Here is a 22,725-nt window from a genome sequence, read left to right on the forward strand (position 1 = left end):
AGCCTCCCAGGCAAAATGACTCAAATGCTTGTAACAATTTCATTGTATGATGGTGTAAAATGTGGAACACTTGAATGTGAACATATGAACTCTTTAATTAAGTACGGTGATGAATGTGATTCAAAGATACAAATGTACTGATTTATGACCATTGATGTCTTAGGTGTTGCGGTCAGGACCGGACCATTGTCAGGACAAGGACAACCCATAGGTGGAGTAGGTAAGTAGTTTCCACCTTTTTCTCATATGATGTTTATATTTTGAAATGATTTACTTATGATTATATTTTATTAAATCCTAGTTGAATGATGAAACGACAATGAAGTGTTTGATTGAATTCTTGATGATTGTCGAAACAACTATGAAATTTGATCGAGTTCTTGATGAATGTTAAAACAATGATGAAATTATTAATGTTCTAAAATGACCCCTTTGAGGTGGATATATTATTGTGCTGTGACGAATATTAAATTGAATATGAGATGTTAATTGGGCTATTATGAATTTGGGCTGTGAAGAATGGTTGTACAAGTATACGAAGGATCTATTGTTGTATTTTTATTGAATGTAATTGTGACGAATGTATTACGAAGGATCTACCATTGTATTATATTGAATGAAATTGTCACGAATTGTTGTATTAGTATTACGAAAGATTTACCGTTATATTATACTAAATGTTAATTATCACGAATGGTTGTATGAGTATTACAAAGGATCTACTATTGTATTTTTATTGAATGTAATTGTGATAAATTGTAGTATGAGTATTACGAAGGATCTACTGTTTTATTATATTGAATGTAATTGTAACAAATGTATTACGAAGGATCTATCATTGTATTATATTGAATGAAATTGTCACAAATGGTTGTACAAGTATCACAAAAGATCTACCATTGTACTTTACTGAATGTTAATTATCACGAATGGTTGTATAAGTATTACGTGGGATCTATTGTTGTATTGTATGGAACATTAACTATCATGAATGGTTGGATGAGTAATACAAAGGGTATTATTGTGTAATATTGAATGCTAAACTATTATCGAATGTTTATTTAGGTATTACAAATGATCTATTATTGTGTTACTGAATGTTAGGCTATTACAGAATGCATGTATGAGTACCACGAAGGATCTGCTATTATGTTATAGTAAATGTCAAATTGTTATGAATCGTTTGAATGAGCAAATCAAGGGATATTACCATGTTATAGTGATTTCATAAACCACCTCTGGAATGTTTGATTGGTTGACGATTAGCTTCGGCTAATGACATCCTAAGCGGATGACTAAGATGAGCAAATGAGTAGCTATGACTAATGGCATCCAAAGCAGATGACCGAGATGAATAAATGATTAGCTTCGAGTAATGGTATTCAAATGGATGACAAGGACAAATGATTGATTAGCTTCAACTAATCTAATAAAATTCAAATGGATGGCTGGGATAAATGATTGATTAGCTCTGGCTAATGGCATCCAAAGCGGATAACAGGGATGAACAAACTATTAGCACCGGCTAATGGCATCCGAATGGATGACCGGGATAAGTGATTGATTAGCTTCTACTAATGACATCTGAATGAATGACCGTGACAAATGATTGATTAGCTTCGACTAATGGCATCCGAATGGATGACCGGGATAAATGATCGATTAACTCCAGCTAATGGCATCCAAAGTGGATGACTAGGATGAACAAATGATTAGCACCGGCTAATGGCATCCGAATGGATGACCGGGACAAGTGATTGATTAGCTTTGGCTAATGACATCTAAATGGATGATAGAGACAAGTGATTGATTAGCTTTGGCTAATGGCATCTAAATGGATGACTGGGACAAGTGATTGATTAACTCCGGCTAATGGCATCCAAATGGATGACTGAGATAAATGATTGATTAACTCCGGCTAATGGCATCTGAATGGATGATCGGGATAAATGATTGATTAGCTCTGGCTAATGGCATCCAAAACAAATGACTGGAATGAACAAATGATTAGTTATGGCTAATGGCATTCGAATGGATGACCGAGATAAATGATTGATTAGCTCCGGCTAATGGCATCCAAAGCGGATGATCGAGATGAACAAATGATTAGCTCCAGCTAATGGCATCCGAATGGATGACCAAGACAAGTGATTAATTAACTTTGGCTAATGACATCTTAATGGATGATCGAGATAAATGATTGATTTGCTTCAACTAATGGCATCCAAAGCGGATAACCAGGATGAACAAATGATTAACTTTGGCTTATGGCATCCAAATGGATGACTAGGACAAGTGATTGATTAGCTTCGGCTAATAGCATCCTAAGTGGATGACCGGGATGACCAAATGATTAGCTATAAATAATGGCACCCTAAGTGGATGACCAGGATGAGTAGATGTCTTGCTTCGACCAATAGCATCATAAGTGGATGACCATGATGAATAAATGATTGGCTTCGGCTAATGGCATCCTAAGAGGATAGTCGAATGTTAGTGTTATGAGTTAGTTTTAAGAACTATTATATTCATGTATACTATGTTTTGTATATACTAAATATATGAAAGAACTACGATTGTTATGCTTTAAACGAAGAATAACATTAGTTCGGCTAATGGTATTCGAGATGAATGATCGGGTTTAAGTATTGTAATTAGCCTCGGTAATTGACGAATTATTAACGATGGTATTTATATAAGGAGAAATGAAGGAATTATGCTCTTTTGGTCCATGAATTAAATGTAACGTTAATATTGCTTTATTATGCTTTTTTAAATGGCCTATAATGCTTGAAATTACCTTGTGCTGTAACAGGGACATCATACCAACATGTTGTGTAAGGAAATTCATTTTGCGGCTCACACATTTTGAAAAGAACTATATATCCGCATGTTATGGGTGATATGAGTTTTGCATGAATGTACATGTTAAATACTCAATTAATCATCTGACCCCTTTTTTAGAGACCAGTAATGAAAAACTGAAATGGAACACGAATGTGAATGTACGAACAAGTTGATACGATGTGTATGAATATACATATGAGGTATTCATCTAATGACGATGTTGTGTTGTGAAATTACATGAGGTCAGGATAACAAAAGTACTAGTTTTGTAACTTGTTCAACACACTTGTATGAACTTGTGATGATAACGAGATTAGAACAAGAATGTGAATTTATGAGTACATCGATATGATGTAATGTAAACATATGAGTATGGAAATATAATATTATGGGCACATGTATTGAGAATTCATTCTATGGGAATGTTGATTTATGTTATCCTACATAGATTGTGCCTTATTAATGAACAAAATGCAATGATAAATATGAAGAATAATATGGTGAAAAACATCCAGAAACCGGACGATTTAAAAAAAATTACAGCGATTTTGACCTTGAAAAAGCTAGGTTGTTACAAAATATACCCTTGTATTTTGTAATATTACAATTTTTATATAACTTAATTTGTATAATCAATGTTTAAACTTGAATAGATAATTTTATCTTTGAATTTCAAATGAATGTGTCCATGTATACATGTTTATCTCATTTATCCCTCTATAATGATTTTTTGTTGTTCAATGTACTATATAAATATTATGGTTGTGATGACGATGATGTTTGGGGGATTGAGACCCAGGACCATTAGGTCGTGATTGAGCTATGAGATGTGAAATATTAGAAGTGTAAACAAGTTAAATGTCGATAATTTAGGACTTTCCGATGTAGGGGAGACTGTTGAAATTTTAGTGAAAATATTACTAAAATTTAATATGAACACCTTGCGCGCGCGCGCATGTGTGTGTGTGTGTGTGTTTAATTACTTTGTGTATCATTTGACATGAAAGTGTTGCTTAATCCTAGATATGGGGATGTTACATTTTGGTAACAAAGCTCAGGTTGCTATTATGGGGATAAGAATATTGATATGGTTTTGAAATGTGTTTCAAGATGGTTAGAACAAGGCAAGGAGTCAGGACTGATCCATTCCCAGTTTGGGAAAGTGGTTCGAATCTTCATTATGAAAGTGATCTAGACTGGGACCCTATAGCAGCACCTCCTCTCATATACCTGCAAGGGACGAGTTAGTGAGACTTCGAGATGATTCGATGTCCCATTAGGTAGAGGTATCAAACAAACAGAGGGAGATAATATACCCCCACTAGTGGCACCAACAACTGCATCGAACCCATTTTCAAATCCTACTTTTATGAATCATATGGTGAGGGTTGTAGCAGCAGGAATGGTAGCAAAAGCCTTTAGTACAGCTCCTAGATCAGGATGAGTAGTCACCATAGTGCAGTGGGTAAAGGGTATGAGAGAGATGGGTTGTATGACTTACCATGGTGAAGAGGATGCTGAGGTTGCTGGACACTAGCTGAGGAAAGTGGAGAGAGTAATAAATCAGATGCAGGTGCCAAATGAGATACAAGTGGATTATATGACTCAGCTATTGATTAAAAGTGCCCAGTCTTGATGGGAGACCAGCAGAAAGAGGAGAATAGGGGAGGTATTGAGATAAAGGGACTTTCGTGGAGAGTTTGAGGAGAGGTAACACTATTAAGAGCATAGAAGGGAGAAAGAACAAGAGTTTTTGGATTTGAGGCAGGGAGATTTGACAGTTCTGAAGTATGAGAGGAGATTCCATGACTTAGTAATTTTTCCTCCACTTACCTTCCCATAGAGCGCTACGAGTTGAAGAGGTTCCGTGATGGGTTGAGGCAAGAGTTGAAAATGATATTGATAGCTATGCAGTTCCAGTCTTTTTGGGAATTGGTACGGGCTACTTAGGGTATGGAAAGGGTAATAAGGGATGCTCTGAAGCCAGTGGTTATGCAGAGTCAGGCAACTGGAGCTAAGAGGAGAGATTTTGGGTTTTTGACTAGGAGACCTCCTCTCTAAAAAAAAGGGAAAAGTGGGCAGTCATCAGGACAATTCTAGAGAAGAAGTGGGAGTTTCACCCCAAGAGGTAGCTTGGAAGGATCTAGATAGGTTGGTGGAAGAGGATCTTGAAGAGGATAAGCTAGATAGGGAGTCACGACTATTGGAGGGTCCATAAAGTAGAAGGGACTAGTGTATCCATTCTGTCAAAGGTGTGAGTAGCAACACCCTGAAGATTATGCCGCGATGCCGAGAAGATGTTATATTTGTAGAAGAGAGGGGCATCAATGGAGAGAATGCCCGCATGTAGGCGGAGGTTGTTACTATTATGGGGACATGAGTCATAGGAAGAAGGATTGCCCTTATAGAACTATCGAGGGAGCCCATGGTTAGAGGACTCAGGTTCAGAGCCAGCAGCAATCAGTTACAATCGATCATCTTATTACGCCTACCCAGTCAAGGACGGGTGCTCCTCGAGGGAGGCCCAGAATTTAGGAAGGGGGGACTCAGGGATGGGTATATCAAATGACCCACGAGGATGTGGGAGTTGTACCTAATATGGTGGCAGGTACTTTATAGTTAGATATAATGCAAGTTTATGTTTTAATTGATTCTGGAGCTAGTTGACAGGATCAAAAGATTGATGTCTTATCCCAAGTCTAGGAGTGTCGAAGTAATAAATAACCCGGCAAGACTGGGGTCGAACCACAAAGAGGTTAACTATATAAATTATAAATAATAATAATAATAATAATAATAATAATAATAATAATAAAAACAAATGTCACGGTTAGAGAATCCATTAATAGTATTAGAAATAAGTACAATATAAACTCCTTTTATTAATCAACTGGAAACCACACACAAAGGAGGTTCCAATCGGATGGTTTATCCTTAATAGTTCATTATAAATTTTTAACATGATCATTAATTATCTTATTTAAGTAATATCATACTTTTAAATATTGTCAAGAATTCATGATGCTAACTTATGTTAACAACAAATCAAGTTCTTTTCATAGCACAGGTGTAGGTTATACCATACGGTTTGGCTATGAAAGTGCCAAGCATTTGTTGGACCAAGTGTTATACAACACAAATCTAGATTAACCATTGAACAAGTAAGGTATTAAGAATTAGTAAGATAAAAAGATAAGACATGCTAATAACAAACTTTCTTGGATATAAACATTGAAGTCCATGTTTAGTTTATATTATAACTATTCTAACACTATTAGTGAAACCTTTTCACCTTGACATAATAAACTTAGCTAAACATAATAAAGAAGATAAACATAAATAAACAACATAAGAACATAAGTATAGTAAAGGAAATGAAAGGCATAAACAAGAGATTAAGAAAAATATAACATAAAGTAAAACTTAAACATTACAAAAATATAAAGAAAAAAATAAAGAGCATGATCTCGATCAGACAACCAATATGCCTAAATGCATGGTAAATGCCTCCTTTTATAGGCCAAAATTTGGAACTATTAATTTGATGACTAATTGTTGAGTGGGTGGCCACATCTTGACTTGGTGACAATCCTTATCTTCTTGTCTGGACAAAACGTCATTGATAATGTCTGAATTTGAGCCACCTATACTCATGAAAGTTCTAGGAAATTGTCTCATCTTTCTATGAAAAAAAATTGAGGTCATTTAGACTTCTAGAACTCGAGATATAGGCTGAACACTGAACATTATCTGGGCTGTAGGATAGATTCAGACTTCTCTGTTGTTGCTATAATTTGGACTTGAAAACGGCCTTTTTAAATCTTGGACTCCACATGAAAGTTTTAGGCCTATGTCTTATTTTTCCATCCCTTATAAAGTAGACCTAAATCTGAGATCTACAGCTCCAGATATGACCCAATTACCAAATAGTGTCCCAGTTTGGACTAAACTAGCATCTCTTTTCTAAGTTTGGCCCTCTCTTTGTCCTTTCAATTTCAGTACTTAAACTCATCAATCAATCCTTTCATTTAGGTGATAGGCCTTCATTTAAGATGAACATTTACCATAAATTAAAGGTATCTTATATTATTAGATATGTTATTATAAAACATGCTTTAGTTAAGGAGTTATTAATACTTCAAGTGCAAAATAATGATATAAAACCTTGATAAAAATGCACTTTTAAGTTCTAATCAGAAACCTTGATTCTTACCGGGTAAGTTGTTCTAATCATAGTCTTGTAAGTCGTTTCAAATTCAATTATGAATTGATGCCTTGATGTTGAATTAGAGATTAAGGTTCTTAGACTTGAATTGGGGAAATGTAATAGATGTTAAAATTAAGATAATTCATGTGTTAAAAATGATTGGGGACATGAAACCATGATAATTTACCCAGAAAATATAGTTTGTGAATGTTATGTGTGAATGGAAGGGGTGACGAATCTGGATAGGCTCATCTCTCGACTTTCAATGAGATTTCGGGTAGAAGGATGAAGAAATTAGGAACAGGTTCCTTCATAGCAATTGTAGTTTTTGAAGTTGACTAACTAAATAAATTAGTCTTGCTCAATTTGGAGTTATAGAACTCCAGTTATGGATCACCAGACCTGATAGGGTAGTAGGACTGGTTAGTTAATGAGTAATTTTGACTATCTTGGGGGTAAAATTAGGTTTTCCTTCCTTCAGAGAACTTGTAGCCTCGTGTCTAGTTAGCTTTCCAACAAGACTGATCTCGCTTGAAATAGAGTTCTAAAACTCTAGATATAGTTAAAAATTTAAGGAGAATTCAGACAGTAATGGTTGGACAGTAACAATCCAATGTCTAGACAGTAATAATTCAATGTCTAGTTAGTAACGGTTGGACAGTAACAGTCCAATGTCTAGATAATAATGGTTGGCTAGTAACAGTTCAATGTTTATACAGTAATGGTTGGCCAGTAATAGTTGGACAATAACAATTCAATATCTAGACAGTAACGGTTGGACAAAACAGTTTAATGCCTAAATAATAACGATTCAAAACAGTAACAATTCAATGTCTAGACAGTAATAGTTCAAGACAGTAACAATTCAATATCTAGACAGTAACAGTTTGAGACATTAACAGTTCAATCTTAAGACAATAATGGTTGGATAGTAACAGTCCAAGGTTTAGACATAAATAGTTGAACAGTAACAGTTCAGATTTAAACAGTAACATTTAAAATATAAAAAAAGGAATGATAAGTATGGTTGGATGAAGAATGACAACATTAATGGGTGTAATGAGAAAAATGTAAAATATAAAGAAAAAAATGGTTGAAATAAAGACCTATTATTATAAAACATATCTTTGAATGAGGAAAATTTATGAGATGAGCCAATGATTTCAGGAGGGACCACCAGTGTGGTGCAACAACAGCAGCAGGGGAACACGAGTAGAGCTTCTACTACAGGTAAGTGATCCGCACCTATACTTTCTAGTTAAATTCCATAATTTAATATGTTATTGATGTGAAATATGAATTACTGAATGTTGGATATTATGTGAAAGGAGGAAAGTTGCGTAATGATGTCGATATTTTGGATACCATTCTAAATGTATGTGTATTCGAGGTGAAAGGTTGTTGTGTGAATTGCTAAGCGATGAACTTATTGCTGACAACGAAGATATGAGAAGTGTGATATGGGGCATGGACTAGCATACATTTAGTGTATGTTAGGATCCCGGGTAAGGGGGTCACCATGTATTGGCTAGCATACATTTAGTTAATGTTAGGATCCTAGGGAAATGGATCACTTTGTATTGACTCCTACAGGTTGATGATGATACCAGTGAAATTGGTATCGATAATGTGTTAAGCGGAAATAATCATGGTTGATCTTATGAAATCTTGAATGAAGGTTGATAATGAAAGAGGAAACAATTTTTAGTAGTTGAATGAGAAAGAGTTTCCAATGAAAACTAGAAGGCAGATGTGAATAAAATACGAATGTATGTTTGCCTTTTAAAATTGTTGGATATTTGTGTTGTTATATTTATTGTGATACTCATGTTTCAATAATATGTATTTTGTTTCAGCACCCTCGCATGCACGACATGAGTAGATCCTAACTTATGTTCACTTTTTGTAATTCTAGGTGCTAGGGAATATGCCCTTGTATTTTATAATAGTACAACTTTTATATAACTTAATTTGTATAATCAATGTTTAAACTTGAATAGATAATCTTAACTCTGAATTTCATATGAATGTGTCCATGTATACATGTTTATCTCATTTATTCCTCTATAATGAATTTTTGTTGTTCGATATAAATATTATGGTTGTGATGATGATGATGTTTGGGGCATTGAGACCCAGGATGATTGGGTTGTGATTAAGTTATGAGATGTGAAATATTAGAAGTGTAAACAGGTAAAATGTTGATAACTTGGGACCTTCCAATGTAGGGGAGATTTTGCCGAAATTTTAGTGAAAATTTGATATGAACACCTTGCACGCACGCGCGCGCACACACACACACACATATATATATAATTAATTACTTTGTGTATCAGTTGACATGAGAGTGTTGCTTAATCCTGGATATGGGGATGTTACAATAGACAATTTAAAGAAACATAATAAAACAATATTAGCGTAAAATTTCATTCATGGATTAAAAGAGCATAACTCTATCATTTCTCCTTATGTAAATACCATGTTAATAATTCATCAATTACTGAGGCTAATTACAATACTCAATTTCTCCTTTGTAAATACCACGTTAATAATTCATCAATTACTAAGGCTAATTACAATACTCAAACTCGATCATTCATCTCAAATACCATTAGCCGAACTAATGTTATTCTCTTTTTAAAGCATAACAATCGTAGTTTTTTCATATACTTAGCATATACAAAACATAGTATACATGAACGCATCAATTCTTGAAATAAACTCATAACTCTAAAATCCGGCTAACCTTTTAGGATGCCATTAGTCGAAGCCAATCATTTATTCATCTCGGTCATCCACTTAGGATGCTATTAGCCAAAGCTAGTCATCTGTTCATCTTGGTCATCCACTTAGGGTGCCATTAGCCAAAGTTAATCATTTATTTATTCCGGTCATCCGCTTAGGATGCCATTAGCCAAAGCTAATAATTTATTAATCCCCGTCACCTTCTTAGGATGCCATTAGCCGAAGCTAATCAATCATTTGTGCCGATCATCCATTCAGATGCCATTAGCTGAAGCTAATCAATCATTTGTCCTGGTCATCCCTTCAGATGCCATTAGCCGAAGCTAATCAATTATTTATGTTGGTCATTCATTCAATTGCCATTAGCCAAAGTTAATCAATCATTTGTGTCGATCATCTATTCGGATGCTATTGGCCGAAGCTAATCAATCATTTATGCCGATCATCTATTTGGATGCCATTAACCAAAGTTAATTATCAACCAATCAAACATTCCAGAGGCGTTTTATGAACTCACTATAACATGGTAATCTCCTTTAAAGCAAACGATTCATAACAATTTGACATACACTACAACATAATAGCAAACCCTTCTTTATACTCGTATAGTCGTTCCATAATAGTTTAACATTCAGTAAACACGATAATAGATCCTTTGTAATACACAAATAAAACATTCCATAACAGTTTAGCATTTAGCAACACAACAATTCATATTACTTATCCAACCATTCATGACAATTAATGTTCAATACAATACAACAATAAGTCTCTCATAATACTCATACAACAATTCGTGATAATTAACATTTAGTATAATGCAACGGTAGATCTTTTATAATACTCATACAACCATTCGTGACAATTTCATTTGATATAATACAACCGTAGATACTTTGTATTATTCATATAACCATTCATCACAATTACATTCAATAAGACACAATAGTAGATCCTTCATAATACTCATACAATCATTCGTTACAATTACATTCAATAAGACACAACAATAGATCCTTCGTAATACTCATACTATCATTCATCACAATTACATTCAATAAAATACAACAGTAGATCCTTCGTAATACTCGTACTACCATTCATCAACAACCCAAATTCATAATAGCCCAATCAACATCTAATAGTCGGTTTATATATTCATCGAAACACAATAATATATCCACCTCTAACAAGTCATTTCAGAACATTAACATTTTCATCATTGTTTCAACATTCAACATGAACCCGATCGACAATTCATGGTCGTTTTGACAATCATCAAGACTTCAATCAAATACTTCATTGTAGTTTCATCATTTAACAAGGATTTAATAAAATATCATTGTAAGTAAATTGTTTCAAAACATAAATATCATATGAGAAAAAGGTGGAAACCACCTACCCGTTCCTCCTACAGGGTGCCCTTGCTCGATGAAGGTCTGATCATGATCGCTCCACCTAACACGTCATAGGTCACAAATCAACACATTTGCGTTATGAAATCACATTCATCACCATACCTATTTCAAGAATCCATATATTCACATGCAAATGTTCCACATCGTACACAAGCATACATGAAATTGTTGCAAGCATTTAAGTCATTTCTGACCAGGGAGTCTATTGTAGAAAATCGGCAGCGGAAACCAGTTCTCTGTTGGCTGCACAATTCAACAGTGCAACTGATTCGCTATGGGCACTTCAATTCCGACTACGAATGCTACTTCGCTGCAGATAACACACTTTCAACAACAAGCAACTCAATTTCGACAGCGAATCACAATTTCGTTGTAGTTAATACACTTTTGGCATTGAATGCTAATTCACTACTGATAGCTCAATTTCAGCAGCGAATCACAAATTCACTGTAGAACACACACTTTCGACAGTGAATGCTAATTCACCAACTATGTTCCTTCCGATTCAAAAATTAACAGCAAAAAACCTGTGTCGCTGCTGATTTAGAAATTGATAGCCAAAAACTTTTTCGCTTCTGATTCAGAATCAATAGCCAGAACGTTTTCATTGTTGATTTAGAAATCGACAGCAAAACTGCGTCGCTGCCGATTCAGAAATCGGCAGCCAAAAACTGTGTCGCTGCTAATTTCTGAATCAGCAGCCAAAAACATTTTTGCTACCGATTTAGAAATTAGCATCCAACCTATGTTGCTGCCAATTTAGAAATTAGCAACCAACTCTACCGATGCCAATTCAGAAATCGACAGCCAAAAACTATGTCGTTGCTGATTTAGAAATTGACAGTGATGGTGGAGTCATTTTAGCTTTAGTGCTCTCTTCTTCTTTTTTTGGTGTTTATAATCCCCTTAGGATGTCAATAGTCGAAGTTAATTGTTTATTCATCGCGATCATCTAATTAGGATGCCATTAGCCGAAACTAATCGTTTATTCATCCCAATCATTTTACTTAGAATGCCAATGACTGAACCTAATCCTTTATCCATCCCGATCATCCACAAAGGATGCCATTAGTCGAAGCTAATCATTTATCTATCTTAGGATGCCATTAGTTGAAGCTAATCATTTATCATCCCAGTAATCCACTTAGGTTGCCATTAGTCGAAACTAATCATTTATCAATCTCAGACATCCACTTAGGATGCCATTAGTTGTAGCTAATCATTAACCAATCAAACATCCCAAAGGCAGTTTATAAATCACTATAACATGATAATATATCCTTTTAAATGTTCATTCAAACGGTTCATAACAATTTAACATTCACTATAACATAATAGAAAACCCTTCTTAATACTTGACACGACCAAAAGATTGATGTCTTCTCCCAAGTGCAGGAGTGTCGAAGTAATAAATAACCCGGCAAGACCGGGGTCGAACCACAGGGAGGTTAATTGTATAATTTATAAATAACAACACGATAACAACAACAGTAATAACAACAATAGTAATAGTAATATTAAGAGTAATAATAATAATACTCAGTACGTGGCGTTGTTATACCTGAGAATGATCTAAAAGATCGGGTCATAGGTTTCCAGCCTATATACTGAGTTTATGAAAATATTAAAGCGATATATTATATAATATAAACAGATTTCTGATGCGAATGAACAAGGCAAGACCAACAATGTCAGGATCCTTGATCAAACACAGAGCATACTTAACGTACATATAATATAACAAGAATGTAAATAATAATAATAGTAGTAGTAATAATAAAGAGAGCTTTGAGAGGTAAAGTTGATGTAAGGATTAAACAATAATAAAACAAATGTCAAGGTTAGAGGATGCACTAATGGTATTTCAAATAAATATAATATAAACTCTTTTTATTACTCAACTGGAAACCACACACAAAGGAGGTTCCAATCGGATGATTTATCGTTATTAGCTCATTATAAATTGTTAACATGATCATATTAATTATCTTATCTAGGTAACACCATACTTATAAATATCATCAGGCATTCATGTTGCTAGCTTATGTTAACAACAAATCAAGTTCCTATCATAATAATGATGTCGGCCGAAAACTATGAAGGATCAAGCATTTGATGTACCAAGTGTTATACAACACAAATCTAGATTAACCATTAAGCAAGGTATTAAGAATTAGTAAGATAAAAAGATAAAACATGTTAATAACAATCTTTCTTGGATATAAACATTAAAGTCCATGTTGAGTTTATATTATATCTATTCTAACACCACTAGGGAAACCTTTTCACCTTGACATAATTAACTTAGCTAAACATAATGAAGAAGAAAAACATAAATAAACAATATAAGAACATAAACATGATATAAGTTAACTAAGTATAGGAAAGGAAATGAAAAAGCATAAACAAGATATTAATATAGCATGAAAGAAAACTTGAACATTACAAAGAGAGAAAGCAAGAAGATGATTTTGATCTGAAAAAATAATATATCTAAATACATGGCAAATGCCTCCTTTTATAGGCTAAAAATTAGAACTATTGATTGGTGGCCATCCATTGATTTTGTGGCTGGTTCTTGACATTGTTGGCTGCTGGTTCTTGATATTGTTGGCTGGTTCGGTTGCTGGTTTTTGATATTGTTGGCTGTTGTTTTTGATATTGTTGGCTGGTCAAAACATCATTGCTAACATCAGAATTAGAGCCTTTTGTTCCATCAAAGCTGTGGGCAATTGTCTTAGCTTTCCAACAAAAAAAACCAGAGCTCATTTGGACTTCTAAAACTCAAGATATGAGCTGAAAACCGAACAGTGTCCGAGCTGCAGGACAGGTTCCGACTTCTCCGTTGTTCCTAAGATTTGAACTTGAAAACGGCAGATTTGAGTCTTGGACTCTTCATGAAAGTTGTAGGTCTATGTCTTAGCTTTTCGATTCATATAAAGTAGACCTAAATCCGAGTTCTACAACTCCAGTTATGATCCAATAACCGAATGGTGTTCGAGTTTGGAATTGAACCAGCATCTCTTCTCTTAGCCTAGTCCTCTTTTTGTCTCTTCACTTTCAATAGTTAATCACATCAATAAATCCTTTGAATTGTGAGATATACCTGCATTCAAAATAAACATTTACCATAAATTAAAGATATATTATATTATCAGACTTGTTATTATAAAACATGTTGTAGTTAGGGAATTTAATGATACTTTAGTGCAATACGATGATATAAAACCTTAATGAGAATGCACTTTTAAGTACTAATCACACACCCCAACCAGCTTAAAATAGAAAAACAATTTGCAAGTTCCACAAAGCAAAGCATTCATCATTCAACTTCCATTAATCTATCCAGATAAACAAACTCTCATTAAATTTATATATCTGCTTTATACTTTTTAAACAAGATATTAATAAACCTTCTTTTATGTGCTCAATGTATGAAAACATAAATTATGGGGCTTTTATTGGAAGAAAACAATATTCTGTTCTAATGTTTTTCTAAGGTTAACTTCCTTGGGTTGAGATTATTATCTTCTTTTTTTTTTTTTTTTGGTATATATACATATAACTTAAAACACAATGCATCATTAACCCATATAGCGAGCTTTAAGCTAATGACTCCCAGACCAGTTGGTCTTAGGGCATCAGGTGTTGAGACACCCCTACGAGCTTAGTAACTCGGGTTGTAGATACTGATATGTAGATAGTGCAATGTTTGATTCCCTTAAGCTTTCTCCTCAACCCATATAACAAGCACTGGGCCAATAGCTCCCAAGTCAGTTGACTTTAGGGTACTAGGTGTTAAAACACCCCTTCGGGCTTAATTACTTAAATCAAGGAGGCTACAAAACCAAACTTATCTACTTTTTTTTTTTTATTCAATTTGTTTGTTTTTTTTTTTTTTTTATTATATACTATCCCTTTCCCTTAGTTGTTACCTTTAACAAAAGAACATGAATAATGTAATAATCCAATATGCAACCCACAATCATATGTTAAAGTGTGTGTGTGAAAATGAAGGTTTAAGAATACTTATTAAATGAGTATATAAGCAGAATTAAGTGATAACAATGTGAGAGTTTGTAAACCTGAATATTTCAAGAAGTATTATGATAGACCTTGGTAATGATACTTATTAAGATGCGTCTCTAGAGTCAATAAAATTTCCTCCTTACTCTACCATCCTAATAAAGATACTTACTAAGATGTGTCTCAAGAGGTAATAAAACTGACTCTATACTCTGCTATCCTAATAACAATGTTGTCAAATGGTTTTAATAATAGAAAACACAGTTAGTTAATATTTTTTTGTTTGTTTTTTTTTTAAATATATCAACTATAATATATCAACTACCCTCTCCCCCCAACCAAAACGAGACATTGTCCTCAATGTGCTAAGGCAGAAAGAAAGAGTATAGAAGACATCACCTGAAACAGCAAATACTGACAAACCTGAAACACACTTAAACAAATATAAGAAATAACAAAACATAATAATAAAAACAAAAGACACAAAGTTTTTACAAACTAAGGCTTAAATCCAATTTAAGCTTTTTACGGCTTTCCGTAGTTGACCAATTTATGCGACTCAAGGAGGGATCAATTACAGGGATGAAAGATTGTAGTTGGTCAATCAATTGTTCAGCAGTGGCAGCAGAGAGTAGGAGTTGTCGTGCCGAAGATGTTAGAAATTCCTGTTCCACAGCTTGATCAAGGAAAGACAGTAACTTATCATAAAAACCATTGACATTTAACAAACCTATGGGTTTATGGTGAATGTGCAGTTGGGCCCAAGAGGAAATATGAAATATCTCTTCCAATGTGCCCAGACCACCTGGTAAGGCAATGAAGGCGTCAGCATGGTTAAACATTGTATTCATCCGATCAGACATTGTGGGGACCCGTACTTCCTCTCCAATTGTTTTTTCCAATGAGGTCCCCTTGTGCTAAAGCTTTGGGGACAACCCCCAAAACTTGACTGCCTCCAAAAAATGCAGCCATTGACACACCTCCCATTAACCCAAGGCTACCTCCCCCATAAACTAAATGAATCTTTCTCTCAGCTAGTACCCGACCAAGATGATTTGCTGATTCTAAAAACTCTTTTTCTTTCCCAGGACTGGATCCACCGAAAACACAAATATTTCTGATGTGATGACTTGAGGAACCTGCCATGTCTACACACTTCTATATTTGATGAATGTATGGGTTGAGTAGAAATGAAGGGTAGGAAAAGAAGAATTTATAGATGAGAATTTGAAAATGCAATCATACCACCTATATGTAGGCCAGCTGTTGTCTCACACACACACTCTCTCTCTCTTTTATTTATTTATTTATTTATTTATTTATTTATGTTGACAAATCATGTATGTACAGGTAGTTGTGATTGTGGCTCACATCTTCCATTGGTTTTACGTTCAAGAACGGCTTAAACGCCCTCTATGGGTCGGGGATAGGCTTCCCATCCAGTTTTCTTAAAAACTAGCAAACAGGGTCTTTTTTAGTCAGATTCCCAAGACTAAGTTGATCATGTTCTTTATGGAATTGTGGCCATAAATCATGAATTACACGATGCACATCTCCACTAGGATGCGTCTCAAGGGTCAACAAAAGATTATCTAAAGATCCCTTACTCAGGCCATCCTTAATGAATTGTATCTTATCTTCACGGTTTACAGATACCATTCCTAAAGAATAATATGTTGCATTGCAAGTCCATCTGGCACATCTGTGACAGACTTTCAGTCATTTTGCACGACGTTTCTTTGCAAAAGTGCTTGTACCTGTTCCAGGCATGTGTGAAATGAAAGAATTGGAGGACTCACCTGATAATCGGACCTTTGCTTCAATTAGCCAGCGAATATCTTCAGGAATTCCATGATTCATTAACAACCTCAATCTTGCACACCTAGCACGGTAAATTTTTGTAATCGCATTTAGAGGCAGAGCGGGAAAATACCTTTTCAACTTTTCAAGAGTGGTGTCCATTTTCAAATGAGAATTGGGGAAAAGATTCAAAGAAAGGAGAAAGAGCATAGAATTGTACAAATATATACAAATATCAGTAATTTGGGAAACTGAAAGAACCGACTTAAGTCACGGAGTACCGTTATCCGCCATTTGACCGGGGTGAAAGAGAGACTAGCAAAACAAAAGTTATACCAAAACACAAAACAATTTGAAAAAAAAAAATCAATCTTTATATACAGGATCACTCAATTCAATAGAGTCATTTTCAACTGAAAAATTATCAAAATAAACTTTCAAACGATGCCCATTTACCTTGAAAACATTGCCATTCTTTGGATTCTCAATATCACAGGCCCCATATGGACACACATGTTTCACAATGAAAGGACCGCTCCATCTTGATCTTAGTTTTCCAGGAAATAAATGGAGTCGAGAATTATAAAGCAACACTTTTTGACCAACATTAAATGTTTTTCTCAGTATTTTCTTGTCATGAAAGTCTTTGATTCTTGCTTTATGAATTTTTGAATTGTCATATGCATCATTTCTTATTTCCTCAAGCTCATTTATTTGCAATTTTCGCAGCTGACTAGCATCATCAAGGTTTAAATTGAAAGCTTTAATAGCCCAATAAGCTTTATGTTCAATTTCCACAGGCAAGTGACAAGGTTTCCCATAAACTAGTCTATAAGGTGACATACCTAATGATGTTTTATAAGCAGTTCGATAAGCCCAAAGTGCATCATTAAGTCTTAAAGACCAGTCTTTCCTATTAGGGTTAATGGTTTTCTCCAAGATTTGTTTGATCTCCCTATTAGCAAGTTCTACTTGTCCATTTGTCTGGGGGTGATAAGGGGTGGTAACTTTGTGTGTAATTCCATATTTCTTCATTAAAGACTCAAATGGCTTGTTACAGAAATGTGTTCCACCATCACTTAGCATGGCCCGAGGGATTCCAAATCGACTCAAAATATTTTCTTTTAAAAACTTGATCACTGTTTTATGATCATTATTACGACTTGGAATTGCCTCTATCCATTTTGAAACATAGTCTACTGCGACTAATATGTAAACAAAACCAAATGATGGAGGAAATGGACCCATAAAATCTATACCCCAACAGTCAAAGATTTCAATGACAAGAATAGTATTTAAAGGCATCATGTGACGTTTTGAAATAGATCCTAACTTTTGACAGTTTTCACAAGTTTTGCAGAATGCATGCGTATCTTTAAACATGGTGGGCCAATAAAATCCACATTGTAAGATTTTTGCAGTTGTCTTTCTTGATGAGAAATGACCCCCACAGGCCTCAGAATGACAAAATTTAATAACACTACTTACCTCATTGTCGGGAATGCATCTTCGAAATATTTGATCAGGACAATATTTGAATAAGTAAGGGTCATTCCAATAAAAGTTCTTCACTTCGTTCAAGAACTTTCTTTTGTCTTGAGTACTCCAATGAGCTGGCAAATGTCCTGAAACAAGAAAATTAACAATATTAGCAAACCAAGGCATTATAGAGACGGAAAGTAAAGATTCATCAGGAAAGTAGTCATTAATTGGTGTGATGTCAGATCTTGAATCAGTTGTCAATCTTGACAAATGATCCGCGACAACATTTTCGGTGCCTTTCTTATCCTTGATTGTGATATCGAATTCTTGAAGTAACAAAATCCACCGCACCAATCTAGCCTTAGAATCCTTCTTAGAAAGAAGATATTTCAACGCTGCATGATCGCTAAAAACAATAACGAGTGAGCCAACAAGATAAGATCTGAATTTTTCACATGCAAATACTACTGCAAGTAATTCCTTTTCAGTGGTAGTGTAATTCATTTGAGCACTATTTAAAGTTTTACTTGCATAGTAAATCACATAAGGTTTCTTGTCTTTTCTTTGTCCTAAAACAGCACCCACGGCATAATCACTAGCATCACACATTATTTCAAAAGGTAATGACCAATCAGGAGGTTGAATAATAGGAGCAGAAGTAAGCAAGCTTTTAAGTTTAACAAAGGCTTCTTCACAATGTTCAGTCCATTCAAAAACATTATCCTTTGTTAGAAGGTTACATAATGGCTTAGATATTACACTAAAATCTTTGATGAACCTTCTATAAAAACCAGCATGTCCTAAGAATGATCTAACATTTTTAATAGATTTTGGTGCTGGTAAGTTGGCAATTAACTCGATTTTAGATTTGTCAACCTCAATTCCTATTGATGCAACAATGTGACCAAGAACAATACCATTTGTTACCATAAAATGACATTTTTCCCAATTCAGCACAAGATTCTTCTCTTCACACCTGTTCAAAACCTTTTCCAAGTTATTTAAACAATCATCAAATGAATCACCAAAAACAGAAAAGTCATCCATAAAAATTTCAAGAAAACGTTCAACCATATCACTGAATATGCTAAGCATGCATCTTTGAAACGTGGCTGGTGCATTACATAATCCAAAAGGCATCCTTCGATATGCAAACGTACCAAATGGACATGTGAAAGTAGTTTTCTCTTGATCTTCAAATGCAATTTCAATTTAATTGTAACCTGAATAGCCATCTAGGAAACAATAAAATTCATGACCTGCAACTCTTTCTAGGATTTGATCCATGAAAGGTAAAGGAAAATGATCTTTTCTAGTCATTGAATTAAGTTTCCTATAGTCAATGCACATGCGCCAACCAGTAATAGTCCTAGTTGGAATTAACTCATTCTTCTCATTTGTTATCACAGTAACTCCAGACTGTTTGGGTACAACTTGGGTAGGACTTACCCATTTGCTGTAAGAAATAGGATAAATGATTCCATTATCTAGAAGCTTAATGACTTCATTTTTCACTACTTCTTTCATATTAGGATTAAGCCTTCGTTGCATTTCTCTAGATGGTTTAGCATGTTCCTCCAAATAAATCTTGTGTGTGCAAATCAAAGGGCTAATTCCTTTTATGTCAGCTATGGTCCATCCTAATGCATTTTTGTGCATTTTCAGAGTCTGTAATAACTTACCTTCTTGATGAACATTAAGTTTGGAGGAAATTATTACCGGAAAAGTTTCATTTTCTCCCAAAAATGAGTATTTGAGATTAAATGGTAATGGCTTCAAATCGGGTTTTGGTGGTTGAACACTTGAAGGTATGGACTCAATTGATCGTGGTGGCAATTCCTCAATTTTCGGTCTCCAACTATTTGCCTTTGACTTTTCCTGAAAATAAACCATTTGCAAATCTTCAGATTCATTAAACTCAGTTTCACTGGAAGAATTTTCAAATTGATCATAGATTAATTTTTCAATAAAATCTACTTCCTGTAAATCATTATCATCTCCGGGTTGCTTGTAAATGTTAAAAACATTCATCTTCAATGTCATGTTTCCAAAAGATAACTTCATCACTCCATTCCTACAATTAATTAATGCATTAGAAGTTGCAAGAAATGGACGTCCTAAAATAACAGGAATTGGATTGCATGCTTCAACAGGTTGTGTATCCAACACAATAAAATCCACAGGAAAGATGAATTTATCAACTTGTACTAACACATCTTCAACTATTCCTCTAGGCACTTTTACAGATCTATCAGCAAGTAAAAGAGTTACAGAAGTAGGTTTCAACTCACCTAGATTGAGACTTTGAAAAACCGAATATGGAAGTAAATTCACACTAGCTCCAAGATCAAGTAAAGCTCTGTCAATTTTATGTTCTCCAATAAAGCAAGAAATTGTAGGACAACCAGGGTCTTTATATTTCAAAGCATTATCATTTTGAAGAATGACACTTACTTGTTCGGCTAAAAAGGCTTTCTTTTTCACATTCAGTTTTCTTTTCACAGTGCACAGATCTTTCAAAAATTTAGCATAAGACGGTACCTGTTTAATAGCATCTAACAAAGGTATATTGATCTTTACCTGTTTGAAAGTCTCAAAGATATCAGAATTATGATTGACTTTCCTTTGTTTGGTCATGGCATGAGGAAATGGAAGTGCTGGCGGTGAATCAGCCTTTTCTTTGCAATGTTCAGGTTCAACCCCTTCCTTACCCTCAGAGATAGACTCTTCATCTTTCTCACAAGGTTCAAGAGTGGGTTTTTCAATAACCTTACCACTGCGGAGAGTAGTGACTGATTTGACTTGATCCATATGTTGGTTTCCGGAACCACTTGCACTTGAATTGTATTGCCCTTTGGGATTTTGTTGGGGTTGAGATGGAAACTTACCTTTCTCCTGAAAACTAAGAGCAGATGTGAACTTTGCAAGAGTATCTTTTAGATCTGCCATGGTTTGAGCATTTTGAGTGTTGATTGTCTCTTGCTTTTCAATGAATGTATACAGTGTTTCCTCAAGATTTCTTCTAGGAGGGGGAACATAACGAGGTGCATATCCATGAGAATTTTGAAAATTATGGTGTGCTTGAAATGGTGGCTGTGAAGTTTGTGCATTATTGTTACCATTCTTCCAACTGAAATTTGGGTGATTTCTCCAACCAGGGTTGTATGTTTGTGAGTATGGGTTATTACTTGGCCTTTGAAAACTATTTAAAGCATTGGCTTGTTCATGGAGACATTCCTTAAAAGAAGGCAAAGTTGGACAATCATTGGTTGAGTGTTCATTAGTTTCATAAATTTGACACACAATTTCTTGAACATATTTTAACTGGCCACTCTTTTTTAATTCTAGTGCCTCAACTTTTTTAGCTAAAGATGTAAATTTGGCTTGGAGGTCATGATCTTCCCTAAGGTTGTACATGCCTCCATTAGATGTATGAGGTTGAGTTTTACCTGGTGCCTCACACGTGCCTGTGGTGTCGCAATTTTGAGCATTTTCAGCTAACAAGTCTAGGTACTCCATTGCTTCATCAGGGTTTTTATCTTCAAAAGTTCCATTGCACATCAATTCCACCATTTGCCTATCTTTAGGTGTTAACCCTTCATAAAATTGTGAAACCAATCTCCATGTTTCAAAACCATGATGAGGACAGGTATTAAGCAAGTCTTTATATCTATCCCAACACTTGTAAAATGTTTCTCCTGGTTTTTGAGTGAAAGTGGTGATTTGTCTTTTGAAAGAGTTTGTTCTATGAGAAGGGAAAAACTTCTTTAAAAACTGTTGTTGCATTTCATCCCAAGCACGAATGGATCCTGACCTAATATTTTGTAGCCATGTTTTAGCTTTATCTTTTAATGAAAAAGGAAAAAGCTTTAATCTGATGGTGTTCATGCTACAATTTAAGTCATTATAGGTGTTACAAACTTCTTCAAATTCTCTTAAATGCAAGTATGGATTTTCTAATTCTAAGCCATGAAAAGTGGGTAAAAGTTGAATAATACCTGGCTTAAAATTAAAATGAGACGCATCAGGAGGAAAAACAATACATGATGGTGCACTTGTTCTTATTGGATTCATGTGATCTTTAAGTGTTCTCGCACGATTATTCTCATTATTCTCATTATGAATTGACTGGTTATCTTCTTCGGCCATGTTTTCTAAAGAAAATGAGGATTTCCTAGAAAGTCTACCACTTAATGTACG

At 34.7% G+C, this 22,725-nt stretch overlaps 1 pseudogene; it reads left to right on the forward strand.

The window, feature by feature from the left end:
• The first annotated feature begins 22,156 nt into the window (after positions 1-22,156).
• On the forward strand, positions 22,157-22,267 carry LOC118058356 (small nucleolar RNA R71; annotated as a pseudogene).
• The last annotated feature ends 458 nt before the right edge of the window (positions 22,268-22,725 follow it).

This window comes from Populus alba, chromosome 11 (assembly GCF_005239225.2).
Source record: "Populus alba chromosome 11, ASM523922v2, whole genome shotgun sequence".
Classification (NCBI taxonomy): domain Eukaryota; kingdom Viridiplantae; phylum Streptophyta; class Magnoliopsida; order Malpighiales; family Salicaceae; genus Populus; species Populus alba.